We start from the raw sequence: 9,054 nt of genomic DNA, 5'->3' as shown, positions 1-9,054 counted from the left end.
TTGGCCTTGTCGACTTCTATACCTCTTTGAGAGATCTTGTGTCCAAGCACTATGCCTTCTTGCACCATAAAATGACATTTCTCCCAATTCAACACAAGATGTGTTTCTTTACATCTAGTAAGCACCTGTTCCAGATTATTCAAACATGCATCAAACGAAGAGCCAAAATCTAAAAAATCATCCATAAAGATCTCAATAAATTTTTCAACCATATCAGAAAATATAGACATCATACATCGCTGAAAGGTAGCTGGGGCATTACATAACCCAAAGGGCATCCTTCGGTATGCAAAGGTTCCATATGGGCAAGTAAAAGTGGTCTTTTCTTGATCTTCTGGTGCAATTGGTATCTGGTTATACACTGAATATCCATCCAAGAAACAATAATATTCATGCCCGGCTAGCCTCTCCAACATTTGGTCCATAAATGGGAGAGTGAAATGGTCCTTTTGGGTGGCTTCATTTAATTTTCTATAGTCAATACACACACGCCATTTGGTGACGGTTCTAGTAGGAATGAGTTCATTTTTCTCATTTGGAACAACAACCATACCCCCTTTCTTGGGCACAACTTGCATAGGGCTTACCCAAGAACTATCAAAAATAGGATAAATGATCCCAGCATCTAACAACTTAATTATTTCAGCCTTTACCACTTCTTTCATGTTGGGGTTCAGACACCTTTGGGGGTGAACGGAAGGCTTGCTGTCCTCTTCCATCAAAATTCTGTGAGTGCAGATTGATGGATTAATGCCTTTGATATCTTCTACCTTCTAAGCTATAGCATTTTTGTGTTCCCGTAGCACTCTTAATATTTTTTCTCTTTGTAAGGGATTCAGTGCTGCGGAAATTATCACGGGGAGATCTGATGGTTCCTCAAGGAAAGCATACTCTAAATGGGATGGTAATTGCTTCAGTTCAAGGGTGGGGGGTTCTTGGGGTGATGGCTTACCTGATGGTCTAGGCAATTTGCCTAAGTTCTCTAATTTAAGAAACCCCTTTCCCTTGAATTGAGGCTTATCATTCAGGTATGCTATCATGAGGTTTATTTCTTCATTTTCTCCTTCTTCAAGTTCTCCCTGTTGGAGGCAGAGTTCAAGAGGATCAGTTATTCTACTTACCTGGAAGCATTCATCAATTGTCAATTCAATGGCATCAATCATAAAACAAGAATCATCACTAGAGGGTGCATGTTTCATAGCATCAGACATTTTAAAAATTATCTCTTCATCTTGTATCCTAAGGTTGAGTTGTCCTTGTTGGACATCAATCATTGCTTTCCCGGTAGCCAGGAAAGGTCTCCCTACGATAAGCGGGACCTCCACATCTTCTTGCATGTATAACACAATGAAATCAACTAGGAAAATGAATTTGTCAACTTTAACTAACACATCTTCTATGATCCCCCTAGGATGTCTAATGGATCTATCAGCCAATTGTAATGCCACTCTAGTGGGTTGGGGTTCATTCAACCCCAATTTCTTGAAGATAGAATATGGCATTAAATTGATGCTAGCTCCCAGGTCACATAAAGCTTTTTCAATTTTTAAACTGCCAATGGTACAAGGAATAGTGAAACTCCCTGGATCTTTGAGTTTCTGAGGCAATTTGTTCAGAAGAATAGCAGAACATTCCTCATTTAAAGCAACTGTAGCCACATCTCCCAATTTCCTTTTATTTGCCAATAATTCCTTCAAAAACCTTGCATAGTGTGGCATCTGGGCTAAAGCATCAGCAAAAGGAATATTAATATGTAAACTTTTAAAAATTTCAAGAAACTTACCAAATTCTTTTTCCATTTTTTGTTTCTTCAGCCTGTTAGGGAATGGAACTTGTGGCAGCTGGTTTATCCCTTGTTGTGCTTCTGGTTGTTCCGTCTTCTATTGTCCGATCCCAAGGCTTGTTTTTGCCTTGGGTTCAGACGAATTCTTCTTTTCTACCTCGGGCAACTCTTTTCCATTCCTTAAGGTAATAGCTTGCACCTGCTCTCGTGGATTCACTTCAGTGTTGCTTGGAAGAGTTCCCGGCAGTCTGGAAGAGATTAATTGTGCCAATTGCCCCACTTGGTTTTCCAGGTTTTTGATTGAGGCTTCCTGGTTTTGGAACCTGGTTTCTGCATCTGCTATAAATTTTGTCATCAGTTCCTCCAAATTGGACTTTGGTTCAGGCTGATGATAAGTCTGGTGGAACGGCTTGGAAGTATGTTGATTTGGCCAGGACTGGTTTGAATGTCCCCTCCATCCTGGATGAAAAGTATGGTGACTCTGATAACCCTACTGTCTTGACGAATTGCTGACATAGTCAACTTGTTCAGTAGATGGCCTGAACTGATTACCAACTTGTCATTCAGTACTGATGTGGCCTCCCCCACACAATTCACAATTAAGAGGTTGCACATGCATGGCAGCTATCTGCATTTCATCTATTTTCTTACTGAGTGCTCCTATTTTTGCAGATAGTGTCATATAATTATCAACATTATGCAAGCCATGCTGCTTCCTAGTTTGAGTTCTTTCAGAATGCCATTGATAGTTGTTGGCTGCCATTTCCTCAATAAGTGCATGGGCAACCTTAGGAGTTTTATTATTTATGGACCTTCCGGCTGCAGCATCTAATATGGTCTTACTTGAGTCAGTAAGACCATTATAGAAAGTCTGCATTTGCAGCCAAATAGGGAGGCCATGGTGAGGAACTCTCCTTAACAGCTCCTTGTATCGTTCCCATGACTCGTATAAAGATTCGCCCTCTTGCTGAAAAAAAAGTAGGGATGTCATTCCTCATTTTAGCAGTTTTAGAAGGGGGAAATATTTAGAGAGAAAACGGCTGGCCATTTCATCCCACATAGCTATTGATCCTGCCGGTAATGAATTCAGCCATGCTTTGTCTTTATCCTTCAAAGAAAATGGGAATAACCTCAACCTAATGGCATCATCACTTACCCCATTGTGTTTGAAGGTGTCACAAATTTCTAAAAAGTTAGAAATGTGTGCATTGGGATCTTCGTGGGCCAATCCACAGAATTGCACCATGTTTTGAATCATTTGTATGATGGCAGGTTTGATCTCAAAGTTGTTAGCAGCAATATTGGGCCTGATAATGCTGGAGGCAGCTCCAGTGAGAGTGGGATCGCCTTCCTCTCATAGTCCTCTGCTCAGCCATTTCTTGAGCCTCTTGAGCTTCTTGCTAGACTTGTTTGGCTACTCTTAGTCGAACACGGAGAGTTCTTTCAATCTCCGGGTCGTAGAGGATTTCCTCTAGCTCAAATCTGCTTGTCAGAAACTGCGAAAGTCAAGGTAATAAACAAGCCAATATTCACAAAATAACTAACCTTATTACAACTGAAAATGTATAGTGAAGTATTGGAATATACAAACCTACATCCTAAAACAAATAAATACAACTAACTAAAAGCAGATCAACATCTTATTCAAGATTCCTTTATCTACATCCATCGATTGCAACATCTGAATTCAGATCCAATTTAGTTGAGTTCAGATCTGCAAGTCTTTGGTATTGTTAGTCCAGAGAAAATTAACAAATAATAATTCAGATCTGAGCTGTATATCTCATACACACTCATTGGTATACACTACAATATACATCCATTAAGGTTGGAATCAAATCTGTGGTGCTTTAGGGCTGAAATCAGATCTGATCTGAAAAATATATTAAAAGGACCTGAAATAAACTAAAACCAGTCCTGAGTTAGGCTTGGTTTAAGGATTTTAAGCTCTACAATTGAATCCCAAACCTGTATAGCTGATACATATCAAACACTTGCTAAGACCTGAAAATCGGGTCTGCAATGTTTGGTATTGCAAGCTATTCGGTCCACACAACTTTTGTAGAAATCTGAAATCAATTCTGCTAGCTGTTGTACTATAGCAGCCCTGCTACAGATCTAAATGCTAATAGAAATACTTGGAAAGTGCTAATTTTTTATTAAATAACTGAGGCATCACAATTATTCAATCCAAACATACACCTCCTTAAATAATGTAGCTCGGTTACAAGTGGATAAAGCAAATGTTCAGTTCACCCAAAATCCAAAATGTGCTCTGTATCAGTTCAGTCCTCAACTACAGTTCAGATCTGTATCAGTTCAGATCTGAATTTTCTTTCTCATTCTTTGCTATCCAATTACCTTTGGGGTATGTCGGATGTATCATAGGGTGAATTGGGGTGATGATGGCACCCAATTCACCTTAAACTTGTATCAGTTCAGGTCTGATTCATCTGAACTCAGATCTGAACTGAGCAATTCTGCAATAGCAGAATTCAGGTCTGAACTCAAGTCTGAGTTCGGATCTGAATTCTCAATTGCCTTACCTTCAGTTATTGCTACCAAATTGTTTTTGGGGAATATCAGAAGTGCCCTAGGGTGAATTGGGGTGGTGATGACACCCAATTCCCCTCAAAATTGCATTAGTTCAGGTCTGAGTTCAGAGGAACTTAGATCTGAACTGTTGTAGATCTACAATAGCAGAACTCAGATCTGAAGATCCGAATTCTCAATTGCTCCTCTTATTGTTCAAAAGATCTCTTTTTTTTTCATTTTATATATTTTTTTCTTTTTGTAATGGAAAAAGAAATAAAAGTCTGAAACACAAGCAATTCTTTTCGACTGAGTGCTGCAGATCTGAATTCTATTGATCTTAGTGACGAATGCAACTCAGATCTGCAACATTAGGAAACATTGAGCATTCTTAATCAGGCCTCATTCAGCATTACATTCATTGTTGGTTTAATTTGCTTAATTTTACATTTTAGCTTTGAATGCAACTGCTGTACTACTGTAGTTATGTTTCTTCTTTCTTAAGTAGATTACTTTCTTTTTCTAGTTTCAGTTTCATTTTAATAAAGGTATATTTCATTTCCTTTCAATCTTGGTGTTGTTACATTCAAAAAGAAAAAAAAAAGAAAAAAAATCACAGCAGATCTGAGTTGCATTCGACACTCAGATCAGCAGAATTCAGATATGCAGCACTCAGCCGAAAAGAATTGCTTGTGTTTCAGACTTTTATTTCTTTTTCCATTACAAAAAGAAAAAAATATATAAAATGAAAAAAAAAAAAGAGATCTTTTGAACAACAAGAGGAGCAATTGAGAATTCCTGCAGATCTGCAACAGTTCAGATCTGAGTTCCTCTGAACTCAGACCTGAACTGATGCAATTTTGAGGGGAATTGGGTGTCATCACCACCCCAATTCACCCTAGGGCACTTCTTCTATTCCCCAAAAACAATTTGGTAGCAATAACTGAAGGTAAGGCAATTGAGAATTCAGATCCGAACTCAAACTTGAGTTCAGACCTGAATTCTGCTATTGCAGAACTGCTCAGTTCAGATGAACTCAGACCTGAACTGATACAAGTTTAAGGTGAATTGGGTGCCATCATCACCCCAATTCACCCTATGATACATCCGACATACCCCAAAGGTAATTGGATAGCAAAGAAGGAGAAAGAAATTTCAGATCTGAACTGATACAGATCTGAACTGTAGTTGAGGACTGAACTGATACAGAGCACATTTTGGATTTTGGGTGAACTGAACATTTGCTTTATCCACTTGTAACCGAGCTACATTAGCTAAGGAGGTGTATGTTTGGATTGAATAATTGTGATGCCTCAGTTATTTAATAAAAAATTAGCACTTTCCAAGTATTTCTATTAGCATTCAGATCTGTAGCAGGGCTGCTATAGTACTACAGTTAGCAGAACTGATTTCAGATTTCTACAAAAGTTGTGTGGACCGAATAGCTTGCAATACCAAACATTGCAGACCCGATTTTCAGGTCTTAGCAAGTGTTTGATATGCATCAGCTATACAGGTTTGGGCTTCAATTGTAGAGCTTAAAATCCTTAAACCAAGCCTAACTTAGGACTGGTTTTAGTTTATTTCAGGTCCTTTTAATATATTTTTCAGATCAGATCTGATTTCAGCCCTAAAGCACCACAGATTTGATTCCAACCTTAATAGATGTATATTGTAGTGTATACCAATGAGTGTGTATGAGATATACAGCTCAGATCTGAATTATTATTTGTTAATTTTCTCTGGACTAACAATACCAAAGACTTGCAGATCTGAACGCAACTAAATTGGATCTGAATTCAGATGTTGCAATCGATGGATGTAGATAAAGGAACCTTGAATAAGATGTAGATCTGCTTTTAGTTAGTTGTATTTATTTGTTTTAGGATGTAGGTTTGTATATTCCAATACTTCACTATACATTTTCAGTTGTAATAAGGTTAGTTATTTTGTGAATATTGGCTTGTTTATTACCTTGACTTTCGCAGTTTCTGACAAGCAGAGTCGAGCTGGAGGAAATCCTCTACGACCCGGAGATTGAAAGAACTCTCCGTGTCAGACTAAGAGCAGCCAAACAAGTCCAGCAAGAAGCTCAAGAAATGGCTGAGCAGAGGACTATGATGGACTATGCCAAACTCACTCTCACTGGAGTTGCCTCCAGCATTATCAGGCCCAATATTGTTGCTAACAACTTTGAGATCAAACCTGCCATCATACAAATGATTCAAAACATGGTGCAATTCTGTGGATTGGCCCACGAAGATCCCAATGCACACATTTCTAACTTTTTAGAATTTTGTGACACCTTCAAACACAATGGGGTAAGTGATGATGCCATTAGGTTGAGGTTATTCCCATTTTCTTTGAAGGATAAAGCCAAAGCATGGCTGAATTCATTACCGGCAGGATCAATAGCTACGTGGGATGAAATGGCCAGCCGTTTTCTCTCTAAATATTTTCCCCCTTCTAAAATTGCTAAAATGAGGAATGACATCAGTACTTTTTTCAGCAAGAGGGAGAATCTTTATACGAGTCATGGGAACGATACAAGGAGCTGTTAAGGAGAGTTCCTCCCCATGGCCTCCCCATTTGGCTGCAAGTGCAGACTTTCTATAATGGTCTTACTGACTCAAATAAGACCATATTAGATGTTGCAGCCGAAGGGTCCATAAATAATAAAACTCCTAAGGTTGCCCATGCACTTATTGAGGAAATGGCAGCCAACAACTATCAATGGCATTCTAAAAGAAATCAAACTAGGAAGCAGCATGGCTTGCATAATGTGGATACATACATAGCTCTCTCTACACAAATAGGAGCACTTAGAAAAAAAATTGATGAGATGCAGATGGCAGCTATGCATGTGTAGTATGATAAGTGTGGGGGAGGCCATAATAGCACTGAATGCCAAGTTGGTAGTCAGTCTTTTCAGTCCACAAAACAAGTAGACTTTGTTGGCAACTTTACAAGACAGCCAGGAAATCAGTACCATCATGCCCATAACCCCGGATGGAGAGGCCACCTGAATCAGCCATGGCAGAATCAGCATGCACCTAAGCCTTTCCACCAAAACTTCCATCAGTCGGAACCGAAATCTAACTTGGAGGAGTTGATGACCTAGTTCATAGCTAGTACGGAAACTAGATTTCAGAATAATGAAACATCGATAAGGAACTTGGAAACTCAGGTTGGGCAGCTGGCACAGATGATTTCAGAAAGGGTTCCGGGTACCTTACCTAGTAACACCGTGGTAAACCCAAGGGAACAAGAGGTTGTTGGGAGAATTCCCAATTCAGATACTTAGTCATAAACTGTCTTACTTGCTTTTTGGTTTTTTCATAGCATTTAAGTTTAGAATTTAATTGAATAAAGATACTGATCTCCTCTTCTAGTTTGCAAGTGATTTCTAGCAGAAGAAGTTTTCCACCGACAACATATTGCAGAATTTAAGAATGATCTTCAGGGAAGTCCTCTAAACACCTCCTATTACTTGATGATGCTCTTGCTAGTTTTATTGTTACTGCCTAACACTACAAACATTGAGGAAAATGTTCATCTTAAGTGTGGGGCAGTGAGCCCGAGGCTAGGGTATGGGTGTTGAAACCATGCACCTCATTCACCCCAACACACATATGCAGGCAATGACATAACCAAAAAAAAAAGGACTGAAACTCCTCAAGTTCATTACTATCTATTTGATGATTTTTAAGAAGGATTTCAATGAGTTGAGGGAGACCAATGTATTTGCTAAGTTTTTATTCTTGCAAATGACCCAACTTAGTGTATGCATGAGAAAAAGGGGAGTTGAATATGTCTTTCAGTATGACTAGCCCTAACTACCTTCATGTGTATGAAAGCACTTGATTTCATGGTTAATGGTCAAGAGAGCTAGTGCACATCTGAAGTGCTGATTCTTGAGGTTCAAAGAAGGACAAAAGCCCAAATTGACTTCGTTATTTTGAGCTGAATAGTAAAACTAGCAGCTCAAAACATGAGTTTTTTTTAATCTACCTCAAGCTTGTGACCAGTGTGAGATGGAGCATAAAATGCACTCACACCGAAAAAAAAAGTGTGTGTGAGATGGAGCACAAAATGCACTCACACAGAAAAAAGAAAAGAAAATGGTGAGATGGAGCATAAAATGCACTCACCCCTAGAAATAAGTAATGATGGTGACAGTTGAGGTCCAAGAGGGCATACTAAGTTGAACTCTCATTACGATAAAGTTACAGATGTGAAACTTAGTGTAATTTGATTATTAACTTTGACAATTAAGGAGCTTAATTATATATTGATTGGGAGTGAAGGCTGGACTTTAATGAAATTCGTATTCTCCTTTCCTTGGATCTTATACATATGTTAAATGGTAATTTACAAGAATAAGAGTTGAGCACTTACAACAGTTCCCCGACTAATCAATGCATTTCTATCTTAAAAAGTTCACCAGGTAAATAGTGAGAATAGAAGGGGGGAACGTTCATTTTATGGCTGATGTCTTTGCTTGAGGACAAGCAAAAGCTTAAGTGTGGGGGTATTTGATGAACCTACAATTTATCTATATTTTATGAGGTTTTTGCATGAAATTTTATGCCGGTTTAATTAGATTTTACCCTAATTAGCTTGATTGCAAGAAAGATTTCAGGGGCAGCCAAATCAAGAAAAAGAAGGCAAAAGCAAGAAAAGAAAGCCCAAAATTTATCAAGTTCAGCCCAGCCCAGCCATGAGAGCAAGGGAGTTTC

General features: G+C 38.7%; 1 non-coding gene across 1 annotated transcript; it reads left to right on the top strand.

The window, feature by feature from the left end:
* The first annotated feature begins 2,676 nt into the window (after nucleotides 1-2,676).
* Nucleotides 2,677-2,784, top strand: LOC148848743 (small nucleolar RNA R71). Its single transcript, XR_016101592.1, has one exon. It is a non-coding gene; the product is annotated as a small nucleolar RNA R71 (small nucleolar RNA).
* Nucleotides 2,785-9,054: the final 6,270 nt, after the last annotated feature.

The sequence above is a fragment of the Nelumbo lutea genome, chromosome 6 (genome assembly GCF_056320005.1).
Source record: "Nelumbo lutea isolate HS-2025 chromosome 6, American lotus-T2T, whole genome shotgun sequence".
NCBI classification, from domain to species: domain Eukaryota; kingdom Viridiplantae; phylum Streptophyta; class Magnoliopsida; order Proteales; family Nelumbonaceae; genus Nelumbo; species Nelumbo lutea.
This window is presented reverse-complemented; position numbering and strand designations above follow the sequence as displayed.